We start from the raw sequence: 14,385 nt of genomic DNA, 5'->3' as shown, positions 1-14,385 counted from the left end.
CTCCATTAGAGTACGCCCGTATGAGATCAACGAAAACCGCAGATCTAAATTGGACAATGGCCCAATTCTCCCAACTTCCAATTTCCGGCAAAATAATGGATTCAATATCTCCTGTATTAATATTTTGTAACTGGGGTATGAGAGACAGTTTGTTCAATATCCAAGCCTGATTTAAGAAGGGGCTTTCATCTGTGGTGGATTTTTCTATGATCTTTATGCTTTTCCCCACTGTAAGCTGGAGTAGTTCATTCATTCCAGCAAGGTTAGCCATACTAATTTTCTGATTACTATGCACGGCCAGGCGTTCCATCTCCTTAATAAATATTTCCCTCTCCTTTTTTGTAAGAAATATAGTATTGCTGTTAGAGGGGATTCTGACATATTTAAAATTGTTTTCCACAGATACCATATCCTCAGGTTCAATTTCATCCGTCATATGTTCATTGACCTTTAACCAATTTTCTAATCCCTTATTTTTGATTGCCACTTTTTTACATTCATCCGACTTCCGCTGGTTTTCAATAATTTCATAGTGGTTCCCCACTTCTACACATTCAGAATCTAAAGGGGCAGTGGTGGCAAGAGCCAAGGTGTTCTTTTTGAACATTCTTAGAAGATTTAACCTTGGCCATTGCCACCCTATTTCTGGTGGATCTTTTATTTTTTCATTTACGTCTAGTCCGTCTCTTTAAACCTTGAGATACCGTTATTTCTACAACACTCTCACTTGAATTTATTGCTTCCGCCAAGTTATCCCTTGAGATAGGTAGCTCCTTAGATGGCATATTAAGCTGAGCGTCATCCTTCTCATTTTCTTTTTCGGCCAACAAAACCAGCTCTCTCAGGTCCCCTACAGCATCATTTGCCTCCATGGAGTACTTTTTCCCCTTATACAGATCATTTCCCCAATAATCCTCTACCATAATTCCAAGGGATCTGGTATTATCAATATTCTGTTGTACCAATGATTTGGTGTCACTCTGTTCCTTAAGCAACTTAGTACAAATGGTCAAGAGGACATCCATCATGTTAGTTAGAGCATCGAATTTCTCTCCAACTTTAAGTGAGTTTTTGCCAACCCCACTCCTTTCTCTGTTAGGAGAATTTTCAAGAGAGTTTCCAGTAGAATTCCATGACACATCCCCCTCATTAGATTCAACTTCTCTCTGTGCAAATGTATTCAAATCTGGAGTTGCGGACACATTTATTCCAATAACATATTCATATCCATTTCTTCTACTGCAGCGATATCCAGATCAATACCCGTTCCCATAGATTGACGCCTGAGATTATGTACTAATGTAAGCAAAGAGTTATTGTCAATCATCGAACTATTAGAAGCGGGAGGTTGAGGTTGTACAATTTCAGATACCAGTACTTTTTCTTTTATAGTTAAAAAGCTGAGTATCTATGGTTGTTCTAGTCCACCTTTAGTCCCGCAGGTTAGCTCTTTCTTCCCTCCCTTCTTAGAGTTTTTACCTTTGCCCAACTCCTGGGTTCCTAATTTTAAAATAGGTGGTGTTGTACTTTTTTCCCCTTTTTTGACCTAAGGTGGTGTGAGCATGGACTTGCGGCCATGATAGTAGAAGGTCCAAAGATTGACCCTCTACTTAAAGAGGGGGAGAAAAATTACAGAAATCTTATAAGCCCCTGAGGGAAGGAGCCACCTTGCAGCCTGCAGGGGTAAAAGAATCAAAAAGGACAACACCAGTAGTAATTATCCACCTAACCAAGATAATATATAACTAAAGTGCAAAGTGACTGTGCAAAAGGATGCCTATGACCTATACAAATTGATCATCAAAATACACACCATTTACTAAAATTATCTGCGGAGAAGAATACTTTGCAGCCCCAGCAACAAGTTAACATCTGACGGTATCACTTAAAAAGGAGCAGCCTAAAAAAAGGGTGAGCAACACAGAATCAGAATGTATAAAATAAACAAAAATACTATTGCAAAAATCACACACGTAACAAGAATAAAATTTGACCAATATTAAAAAAACATACAAAAACCCTAAAACTGGATTATTTGATTAATTAATATATATATATATAAGTGCAAACCAGTAGGGTCCTGAAAAACAGTTGCAAGAACATCCACCCAGTATGGGAATGCCCGACAGCTTGAGGAGCGGCCTTAGTCCGACTCTCCCCCCCCCAACCAAATGGCTTCTATATAAAAGGAATTTCAGCTGATTAGCTTACTTATGTGCCTATATGCTTGCTTACAGTTTATCCAAACACAGCCAACATGCCCAACAGCCTAACAGCAGCACTGCGCCCTTGTCTCCACTGCGGGCTTAACGCCACAAGGGTTCCGGCGTGTGTTTTTAAATCCCCTGCTTCCAGGGTGGGCGTGGCCTGGCGGCAAGGTCCGCGTTCAACAGTTCCAGTCACAGCCGCGTTTCATAAACACAGCGTTTAGGGAAGACGCCAGTATTACATGCAGCAAAGAGCACCTGACAAGCTGTGGCGAGTGCTTTTAAATCCCCTGCTTCCGGGGTAGGCGTGGCCTGGCGGCAAGGTCCGCGTTCAACAGTTCCAGTCACAGCCGCGTTTCATAAACACAGTGTTTAGGGAAGAAGCCAGTATTACATCCAGCAAAGAGCACCTGACAAGCTGTGGCGAGTGCTTTTAAATCCCCTGCTTCCTGGGTGGGCGTGGCCTGGCAGCAAGGTCCGCGTTCAACAGTTCCAGTCGCAGCCACATTTCATAAACACAGCGTTTAGGGAAGACCCCAGTATTACATGCAGCAAAGAGGCTATTATATTAGCCTCGAACATAAACCTGCTTGACCAAATTGTCTTTCTTTTGGCTCCGGTTGGGTTTATTCGCCATTTCTTTTTGTTAAAGTCCTTCTTGTGTTTTACTTTGCGCGGCAAACTAGGTTCACCTTCTTTGTTCACCGTCTTTTGGCGGGCTTCTGCTCAGAAGCCCCCACCAGGCGCCTGGGTGTCTAGGTGGGCTGAATGTGAGGGAGGGGTGTAGTCACCCCCTGCACAGGGTATCCTAGGAAACCCAAGTCGCACTTTGCCATGATTGGCTGAGGTGGTTGTCCAGGCTGGACAACCCCCCTGCTGGGTGATTGACAGCCATGCTGTGTGAATGGGGGTTTTGCGCATAAAAGACAGGTCTCTTGGGCTAGAAGTCAGAGAGTCGCCACTGGAACTACAAGGACCCGAAGAGAAGGGGAGAGAACAACGGCTGCTGCAACTACCCCGTCCCGGTGAAGCCCTGCTGCAGTCCTGAGCTATCTACCCTTCAACGACTAAGAGAAGATCCAGTCCGGAGTCATCTTCCCTTGAGCTTGGTGGGGATAACCAGCTCATCTTCTACAGCCAGAGGATCCTCTTCCTTGGTCGAAATCGCTGCACGCTGCTGTAGTGGTCCGGATAGCCATCTGAAGTGCCTCTCCTGTTTTTAAGGAGCACACCTTTTATTCGTTGTAGCTGCTGACGGCCTCATCCCTGTGTGGTGCAGATCCCCTTCAGACATCCTCGTTCACAACAAAGCTTCAGGAACCGTGGGTCTGCGGGAAACCAACAGGAACAACTGCCAGGGCACCAGCTGCACCATTGGAATAAGGTACTGTGTTCTGCTTGAGGAAACTGGGTGAACCCCTTTTCTTCATCTCCAAGGCTTGCCCTTGTCTTCCCTCCTTCTTATAACTTTTGCTTCTGAACATTGACAATATCGAAGTGCTTTTGGCTAGGTTGAATCGTGAACTGTCTGACTGTGTGATCTTCGACAACAGGCCCCCGGTGTCACTTGACCCTGGCTCCGGCCCTTTGACTTTTGAACACCTGTCTGAGTGTTTCTCGATTCTGTCTGCCTAATCAAAATATTGCCTGTGATTTTTGCCTCCAAATCCTTCTGGGTATCTCAGGTGCTAAGTGTGTTTTTGCCCCGGGAGCATTTCATGTCACGGATACGCATTTATTTAATAGACCGAACTGTCAAAAAGTGATCGCAATTGTATTTGCGGTAACTTGTTTTGTTCGTAACACCGGTTCATTCAAACACAGGGTACTTACCTTGAGACTTACTGTACAAAGTGAATTGGTTAGTTCTAGTATATTTAACGTGTGGTTTTTGTTTAAGTTTAATAGAAGTGTTGTGTTTATAACAAATGGTTTAAAAATAAATGTACTTATATTTTTCTACCTGAAACCTTGAGTCAGTATTTGCTTGAGTCACAGTAATTGTGGTCCCTTTGTGTAATCCCTGCTACTGCTCATATACTCTTCAGATAAGCCTGGCTGCTCCGCCACTGCTACCACTTTGACATAGCGGTACAGGCTTGTACCGAAGGTAAAACTTGTATTGCTACCTGTAGTCTTAATTGTGTGTAGTGGTCCCTAAGGGTACTGCACAGGATTCTGCCTAAAACATACCATGCAGTCGCTTGGTTGCATGTCTGTTGGTACACCCCAGGCTCCCCAACAGCTTTGGGCGGACTCCCAGTTGTACCCAGCATCTCTGACTCTTGGCGTGCCTCTGTGATGAAGCCTCCTCACTGGTTTGACTTTTCACACTGTATGGACGTTCCCCCAGTGTTTCCTGCAGTTCTGAGATCCCTCGCCAGCGTTCTTCTGTGCCCTGGACCAGATAACACTGCCTCTCTGTATGACGTACCTCCGGGAGCTCCTCTGCAGCTCCTAGGGCTTTCACAGTCCTTGGGATGTGCCTGCTGCACCTCTCCTCCCTTCTCGCCACAGTTTGCTTGTCTTCTCTTGCACCGCTTTCTCCTGCACGGCTCACTCCCACCCTGCCTTTTCCATTAGTGTAGACCCCATTTATAAATGTCCCGCCCACTTTAGGTCCAGCAAAACAACTAGCCTTCATGTTAGGCTTCAGGCTTCTCTTAGTTTGAATAAACGTTCCTCTTCTTCCTTGTCTCAGTACCTGAGGGTTTATGGGAGTTGAAATTCATAGGTGTTACTGACTTTCTTGGATGTTGTTGTTCGAAAGTCTCATATAAAGGCACATCAGAAACATGAGATGTTATATGTAGGTTGGGAGTGTTTGAGTCCTAGATGGGGGGCTTGACGAGAGTGATAATAGGCCATTAAGGACTTGGGTATTATAGTGTCTTCCTTAGGGGAAAGGGGGAAATACACTGTCTCGTCCGATGGAGTCATCCCAAACCCCCCGCAGCCACCCCGATAGTTGTCCCCTCCCATGTGATCCTCACTCATATAGCCGCACCCAGGGTCAGGATCAGGTAGCAGCTGCCGTCCCCTGCTACATGCCACATGGGAGGAGTCATTGCCAGGGAATCAGTGATGACTCCGCTGGATTCATCACATACCCTTCCCCTAATGCCACTGTTTGTCTCAGCTCCTATTGTAAAACTAGAAAGGAAGTCCACATTGCCCTGTTCTCTTCCTTTCCTTTGCTCCACGGAGAACCAATAGGGCTGTGAATCTTTAAACCACTGCATGACTCTTGCATTAGTGTCTCTGCGAAGGCTCGTCCAGGTCAATGGGGCTAGGTCTGTGACAAGTCCAAATGTCCTCCCCTTTAGAAAGTATTTTAGGTAGGCTATGGCTCATTTAATGGCTAGGGCTTACAGTTCAAGTTGCATCATTTTTTTTTTCCCGTGGAAATAACTTTTTACTTATATAGAGGATGGAATGTTCTATACCATCATGATTTTGTGACAGAACTGCGCCTAGGCCAATATGCAAGGCATCGGTTTGTAGGACAAACTCCCAGTAGAAATCTGCCACCTTCAACACAGGCTTGCTACATAGACTGTGTTTGAGTTTGTCAAAACACAATTGCTCTTCGTTCCACTGTTTAAGATTCTGGGGCTCAGCATTTTTGAGTTTATCGGTAAAACAGGACTTTATAGATGAAAAGTTAGGCATAAAACATCTGTAATATCCTACTAAACCCCAAAAAGCTCTCAGGTCTTTTTTGGTTTTGGGACTTGGGGTTTTCTTAAAAGCTTTGACTTTTTCTATCTGAGGTTGAACCAATCCGTTCCCTACGAAAAACTAGCTAAATGGCATTTCTTTGTGTTTGCCGCTATTCTTAGTGCCCTAGTAACTGAATACAGGTGGTAAGTATTGTACAGCAGGTTGAAAGGATACCCTTGAGCTGTAGGGTACTTCACATGTAGTTTATTCATTCATGTCAGGTAATCACCAGCAGATCAGGTTACATCAAAGGAGCTGGGAAGATCTTGTGGAGAGCCCATTGGCTCCCACCACCCAGGCTACATCTTCATCAAATGTCTGGATCAGAACCCCAACCATACCACATTGTACTCAGACATACAATGTTCCATGCTGTCACTGACATCACCACTCACCAGGCCATGTATACAGGGACCAGGACCAGACATAACACAGCTACTTCCGTTTACCATGTGAAATACAGAAAAATCAGCACCATTCACCCAACTCTCACACCACCTCTAAGACCGAATGTTCTCCAGCATTGGATCTTTCATGTATTCACATGCTGTGAATATTTCCCGTTGTCAGGCTGGGAAAACCTCAGTAACTTTAAGATAGCGTTTTTGTATGGAAAACTTCGACACTGAGTGTCCTATCAACGTCTTTTTGGGTGCTTGAGGCTTCAAAATAGGACGTCTAGTATAACTATCCCCGCCCCCATGGCTTCCCTTCAGATTTCAACCGTCTCCAAACTGTTGGGATCACCTTGTGTTTCTCTCGAGAAAATTGCTCTTCGTGTTCTACACATGCTTTCACTCTTTTTCTTTCTCAGGCCCATTAGGTCATCAGTGGGCCCGAAGAAATCGTAGTTTCGGCCGTGTGCGACCTGTGGCCTAAAGAACGTCTACAATGGGGATGGGCATGCAGACTGTCTTTATTGCCTATATCCCATCCCAATCATTCCACGGACAACTGTGAGGTTTGTCAAGGCTTCTCACAGAAGATGCTGAAAGACCGCAATCAGCGGTTGATTTGCTGGCTCAATGAGGGGTCTTACCCGGGTTTGGAGGTTGGTTCGGCCTGTGGGGGTATGTCCTCTACTATGGTGGAAAAGGGGTCATCCTCACTCCAGAGGGTGCGGTCGGCAGAGCCCCCCTCTAAGAAGCAGCGCACGCCAGGGCCGGCGTCAGAGGTGGAACATGACAGGACGTCATCGGGCACCTTATCGGTGCATCAGAGTAGAGGGTCGAGTGGTCCATCTCAGGACAAGGCTGCCAGGGTTGAAAAATCAAAGACATGCGTTCCAGGCCAGAGAAGTCGGTGACGCTGTAGCACAAGTCCTCAACGGCTGATAAGGTGAAATCTTGTGCGTCCTCCTCGTCGCCGAGGTGCTCGTCGAAGGACCGGCACCGTTCCTCGTCAGGCTGTGAGTCTTCCAAACATCGATCCAGCTCCACGTGTAAACGGTCCATTTTGCCGGAGAAGGCCCAGGCCGGTGGTTCCTTCGCCAAGGGGCTTGTCTACAGAAGTCCCTCCGTCGACAGTCGTGGTGCTGCCCTCTCTTCCTCCGTCGACCGTGGTGACGACTGCTCAGTCATCGACCATGCTGGATTCTTCGACATTCATGGCGGCAGGTGCACCGTCGACTTCATAGGTGCTGTGGTAGTTTGGGTCCGGGCTTGGGCTGTTGCCCCCATTGGAGATTGGCCTGAGTGTTGTCCCGCCGCAGTACCCATTGGTGAATGTCCATTGCTGTCCTTGCAGGTGCTAACCACGCTGCAATTGCTGTTGGGGCAGTTGGTGTGGTCTCCGGTTGGTTTCGCCCCTCCCGGACACATCCAGAAGAAGGGGAGCTGGTGGATTCTGATTCTGATAATGTTCCACGTGACACACTGTCGACGGCGTGGTCGTCACCCAGGCAGGTGAATACCTCGGATACCGATCCGGAGGCACCCCAGCCCTCTCCACCGGATGATGTTGGCGCTATGATGGCTAAGGCTTGTCAAGAGTTTGGTCTCCCCCCCAGAAGAGGAGCAAAAAGACTGTTTTCTGTTCGACCACATGGGGAAGAGGCGGAAGTCTGTCTTCTCTGTCCCCATTTTAGACCACCTGTGGTAAGAGGGACTGCGCACGATGTGCCATCCGTTCTCTCAGCCTGCGGTCAAGGGCCGCTTGGAAAAGAAGTTTAAAGCGCCAGAGTCTTCACCCAAGTGCCTCACGTCACAACCACACTGGAGTCTGTGGTGTCTGGAGTGTGCGACGCCCTCGGACAATGAGGCCCGGAAGCAGGATGCGTTCAGGAAGAAGTTGCTTACGGTGGGGGCTACGACGGTCATGGTGGCAAACTCTTTGGCCTTTATGGCTCGATATGACAGGGAGATGTGCCACCGGTTGGCCCCACTCTTGGATCATCGGCTAGAGCAACAAAGGAAGGAGTCAATGCCACTGGTTCAAGAGGGGGAGGAAACACACACACACGCACGCTCTCTCGCATTTAGAAAGAGTCCGTCCCACACCCAGACAACACTACTGACAATTGTCAACAGAGTCATGCCCATCCTTGTCGCCAGTGTTGTATAGCAGGTTGAAAGGATACACTTGAGCTGTGGGATACTTCACATGTAGTTTATTCATTCACGTCAGGTAATCACCAGCAGATCAGGTTACATCAAAGGGGCTAGGAGTATCTTGTGGAGAGCCCACTTGCTCGCACCACCCAGGCTTCTTCTTCATCAACTGTCTGGAACAGAACTCCAACCATACCACATTCTACTCAGACATACAAGGTTCCCCTTTCCCTATGTTTTTCCTCATACCCCAACCCCCTCCTCACCTCTTTTAACCACCCTCTCCCCAACAATGAGTTTTTGCGCACCAGGAAGTGAACAGAAAGTGACTGTTTGCTGTTAGTCACTCTGCCCGTGCGGACTCCGTTAGTTTTTTGCCCTGGAGGAAGGACTTTAACGTGACACACACGGTGTCTTGGACCCTCCCCTGAAGTAATTCTCTTCCCCGCCTTTCCCGCACACACCCCCATTCCCTGTGCACTCCCCCCCCCCTCCGCCACCTTTCCCCCTCGCCCCCCCCCTCATTTGCTGTGCTAGCGTTAACTCCCGCCTCCATGAGCGGTGCTTGTAACTTAGATATTCTTCTTTTTCTGTCTCTCGCCTAGCTTAGCTCTCCCATTGGCTCCGGCGTTGGAAACACGCCCCCACTCCACCAGGAAGTGCTCCTAAATACTCGAGCACTAGCGCACCAGCGCGCGCACCAGGAAGTGAACAGAAAGTGACTGTTTGCTGTTCGCTGGTCGCGGCGCGTGGTGCGCTGCCCGTTATTAGATCTCCCGTATTCTGAGGCCCTAATCCTAATTAGCACTTTTATTACATATACTACCAGCCATGGATTTAAGGTCATCTAAATCGTCCCAGTTAGTGCATGACACCTATGGAGACAAATCTAAGTCAGCTAAACAGCAGGAACCGGGAAAAATTAGCCGGGCATGTAAAAGAAAGACCATCACACAGCCCGGCTTACTATCCGAAGGTAAGCTAGCTAAAATGACTTTTCTTTGATCAGGTTGAAAATATGCATTCTTCATCACTAATTACTCCCAAATATAGAATGACTGCAAATGATGTTGATAATTCTGTGGCTGAAATTATGGAAGACCTGGTAGAGGCATTTCCGTGTATAAATAGCAAATTATTTTCACGAATGCTGATGCCTACCATACCTGAGTCAGCCGGTATAAGCGGCAGCGAAGAATATGACCACCATATGACCAAGCCCCAAATTCTAACACCTCTGAGAAATAGTTATAGTAATGATTCTCAAAATGAACAAATTAGTAAGCTATCAACTAGTCTAGACGAAATGTTGTCTGAGCACACCAATGGGGAGGCTACTACAGTACCACATGTAGTAGCCATTGATAAATACGTACCACTTAATCCTGGTGAAAGGTTTGAAATTGACCCTATATCTGGTCTGATTGTAATAGGGAAAGTACATTTGGCTATTGACAACAATGCAAAAATTGATCCGATAATCCCTATCACAGCTAACAAAGTTAGTACCCATGTACATGATATCTCACCAGATACTAGCTTTGTAAGCATGAACACAGAAGAATTCTTTCAGGCCTTAGAAAACGCGCTAGTCTCCTTGTTTGAAAAATGTGAAGCAATAGATAGCAAACGAGCTATCCATTTGTTATTACTGTATGATTTCAGTAAAATAAATAATCTAATATTGTGTGATAGTAGCACGAACACAGACATGAAAATGCACACGGAGCAAGACAAGCATCAACTTAAAAATGACCAAAGTCAGAAGATAGGAAGCAATCCAGCGAATACTAACATTGAATACAATATAACAGAAAATAACAATAAAGATTTGAATATAGAAACAAATGGTAAATACAAACCCAAAAAAGCAGAAAATGTCCAACAGGAAAAAGAAAGTCAGCCAAGCAGTCATGTATACTACGAACAAAGATAAAGCACCAAAAAATGGGTGTATAGTTGACAGTAATAGACTGATCGAATTGAAAAAAATTGGTCCCACTGAAACAGAATATAAACAGCAAGTAAAAAGTAAAGATTCTAAAAGTATATCAATGTATTAGGAAGCCAACTATGTTGGCATACATGATGTTGATATACATGAACCACTTAGTAAAAAAGGAAATTGTCTAAAAACCGAAAAGCAAGCTAAGCTGCCAGACACTGACATAAGAGATTTTATGATACCATCTAAGAAGCTGAAAAAGACGCAAGCCAAAAAGAATAAAAAGAGTGAATCACGTTGATGATATCATTGAAGATGTGCGAACACTCTATGAAGGTGTAACCAATGAAGAGGAAAACAACACACAACATGAAATATCATGCAATCAAGTAAAAGCAAAACATCTAAATGAGGGCGAAACCATCGACACAGAAATCCCTAATGAGAGAGATACTATTAAGGCACTGCAAATCGAAAAAATAGACATAAATATGAAGTTAGTCCTAAATCGTAAGCATGTGCTAAAAATGTGTGCATCAATAGTACCCTTAAGGATGATAGTCTCTGAAGACTTTAAAGTTGTAGATCAAGTAGTAAGTGCTACTAAAATCATAACCAACCTATGGTGTCAGGATGACATAATCCACGACTACATATTTAGCCATAAACGCCAACTTGAACTTATCGGATATACATGCAAAGAGATATATATACCGAAAGTAAAATATGAAAATAATACAGAGAAAAGACCAGGCTTAAATATGAGGGAACAAACTAAAACTAAAGATCAACCAAATCTGATGGAAATAAATAAAAACGACAAACCAGAGAAACCCACTCGACAAGAGACTGTCGATGGATACTGGCAGTGGCTTCCTACAGCTTTCAAAGCTCACTTTGATAAAAGTTCCTGATGCTCCTGACATCATTATGTCCTGGAACACCCGGGGAAATTCACACTACAATAGCGACGAAGGATTGCTAGAGAATATAAAAATGTTTAGAATTATAGCCCTTAAAGAGACATGGCTGACCTCTGATTGCAAAATAGATGGCCGTAACAACTTTGTAAGCCCCGCCACCCAAGGGATGCGAGGCAGACCTAAAGGAGGGCTTTTAATCTCTATCAAGCAACCATGGGAAGGCGTCAAGCACCCGGAATCCACTAAGATGGTATAAGCATTATTGGTATCATGTAAGACACTTGTAATTGATACCTTTGTCCTTATAAATATATACAGTCCTCCTGAAGCCAAATATAGTAAGGAAAACATTGCTACACTCTCCAAAATCCTCACTGAAGTAGGTAACACCCTACCGTTGATCATTGTAGGTGATCTTAATGTAAAAATAAATTATAAAACTGAGGTAGACATGAAAGAAATGATGTCAGAACCCATTACCCAGAACTTCGATAAAAATGCAAAAGATTGGATAAAGTTGCTAAACAAATTTGCACTGATTGTACTAAATGGCAACACGCCCGGAGACTGGGAGATGAATGCGACACGAATAACGGGATTGAGTATGAGCACTATAGACTATATGATAGTAAACAAAAGGGCATTGACATGGGTTAAAGACATGGCAGTCGGATGCAGAGAAGAAAGCGACCATCTCCCACTGTACCTCTTATTAACTAGTAAAACACCACAGAGTGAAAAATATCAACATAACGGGCAAATTGACCTCAATACAGCAGGTAACAGAATAAAATGGAATCCCAAAAATATCGAGAAGGGTAATGAAATAGCTGAACCCCTGTTAGACCTATTTGTTGAAATAGCTGGTACAAGTGATGTACATCAAAATAACAACAAAAACATATTAAATATGTTTGATCAATTAACAGAAACGGTCAGAGCAGCCATTGGTGATAAACGAATATATAAGACAAATAATGAAAGATGGAATCTCGAACATAAGAAGAAATTTGATAAAATAATCCAACTAAAAAGGAAAAACTTACGAAAAGACATACAAAGATGTATTGTAGAGAAAGATGAACAAGCAACAAACAAGATACGTCACCTTAAGACTGAATTCAGAAGATGGTTGAAATTTCATTACAAAGAAAAAAAAGAAGAGACATGGCGCTCGCTTGCTGATGCAGCTAACCTAAAGAACAGTAAAATGATGTGGGATATCATTAATGAGAAAAAAGACAGGAGCATCCCGATTAACTGTGTATCTGAAAATAAGTGGCTCACCTATGTCACTAATACAATTGGTAGACTAGCACAAGATGAAACTGACTATAAATCTGCAAAAACTGAATGGAAAGGCAACTTTACTGTCGAATCGCTAACTAAAATAATTAAAAAATTACCCAAATCCAGAGCAGCCGGCCCAGATAACACCTGTAATGCTTTACTACAGAAATCACATGAAAAATGGGCAAAGGTCCTATACATTGTTTATCAATGGATAGGAATACATGGGATGATCCCCAATTCATGGAAGAAAAGCATCATACTTACTATACACAAAAAAGGGGATCGTAAAGAACCCAGTAATTACAGGATGCTAGCGATGCTTGACATTCCTGGTAAAATCTTTGGTAAAGTCTTACTAGAAGAATTAAACCAGTGGATAACTAGGTGTAAAATCTTGCCTGAACACCAATCAGGATTCAGATGTGGGTCCTCCACAGCTCACAATATAGCAATCCTAGTAAACGCAGTTGAATATTCTTGGAAAAATCGAAAGCTGCCTGTGTATGTTGCATACATAGATTTCTCTGCTGCCTTCGATACCATAGCACGCAGCAAACTATGGGCCAAATAAGAACAATGGAAGATACCAAGAGGCCTTCTTTATATGATCCAACAACTATATAAAGATACTACAGTCAGAATACGGCTGGACGCGGAAGGCCAACTTTCAGAAAATATTCAGACTTTACGTGGCGTAAAGCAAGGGTGCACTTTAGCAGCCACTTAGTTTAATTTATATCTTGCTGATTTCCTCCAAAATGTGACAAGCACTAACATGAATGACATCAAGTTAGGTAAATGTATGCTAAGATGGCTGGGTTATGCTGACGATCTGATTTTGCTCGATTATACACCCAAAGGACTACAAGCAAAACTTAACGAGCTCGAAAAATACGCAAATATTAATAATCTTGTTGTGAATATTAGCAAGACTAAAATCATGAAGTTCGAAACACAACCAGCTAAGAAGAAGAGCTATACAAGAGGTTGGAAATTAAATAAACAACAGATCGAAGTAGTACACCTATACAAATACTTAGGAGTGGTCATAGACGACAAGCTCACATGGAAGACACATTGGATAGAAACTAAAAATAAATGTATGACTGCAATTATGGCACTGAGCAACTTTATAGGTAACCAGGGTACTTATTCTATTGCAACAGTCATGAAACTATATGCAGCTAAAATTGTTTCATGTCTGACTTATAGTGCGGAAATCTGGAGCAGTAAATATGGCAACAACATTGATAAATTTGAAGCGAAGATGCTAAGAATACTACTGCGAATGCCGAAAACATTGCCATATGAATACATGCTACTCGAATGTGATATACTGAGTATAAGAAGCAAAATACAATTATCCACAGCGATTTTGTATGTGAAACTCACGCGACTTACAAATGATACCTTTATGGTACGAATGATGGAGCAATATAAGGGACTAGATCGTAAAATGGATTTCATAACAATGGATAGATGGAGACTAAATGACCTTAAACTGATTAAAAATGAGACTCACTGTTGGTTGCTATATTCTGTAGCTCAGATAAAAAATAAATTGAAAAAACTGATCTGTGAAATAGACCGAGAACAAAAAATAGTAAATTTGGCAACTAAGTCGAACAGTGGAATTTTCATAGAATCTATCAGAATGAGGATGGTCAAACCAAAATATCAGATATCCTACCCTAATTGCTCCACCAATCGATGGTATTTGTTGTTTAAATTCAATTCATGTGAGG

At 43.6% G+C, this 14,385-nt stretch overlaps 1 protein-coding gene across 6 annotated transcripts in view; it reads left to right on the top strand.

Moving 5' to 3' along the window:
- PASK (PAS domain containing serine/threonine kinase) overlaps window positions 1-14,385 on the top strand; it is a 2,072,978-nt gene that overhangs the window by 1,873,325 nt on the left and 185,268 nt on the right. The window lies entirely within an intron of this gene.

The sequence above is a fragment of the Ambystoma mexicanum genome, chromosome 10 (genome assembly GCF_040938575.1).
Source record: "Ambystoma mexicanum isolate Mex_15411 chromosome 10, UKY_AmexF1_1, whole genome shotgun sequence".
Taxonomy (NCBI): Eukaryota; Metazoa; Chordata; class Amphibia; order Caudata; family Ambystomatidae; genus Ambystoma; species Ambystoma mexicanum.
This window is presented reverse-complemented; position numbering and strand designations above follow the sequence as displayed.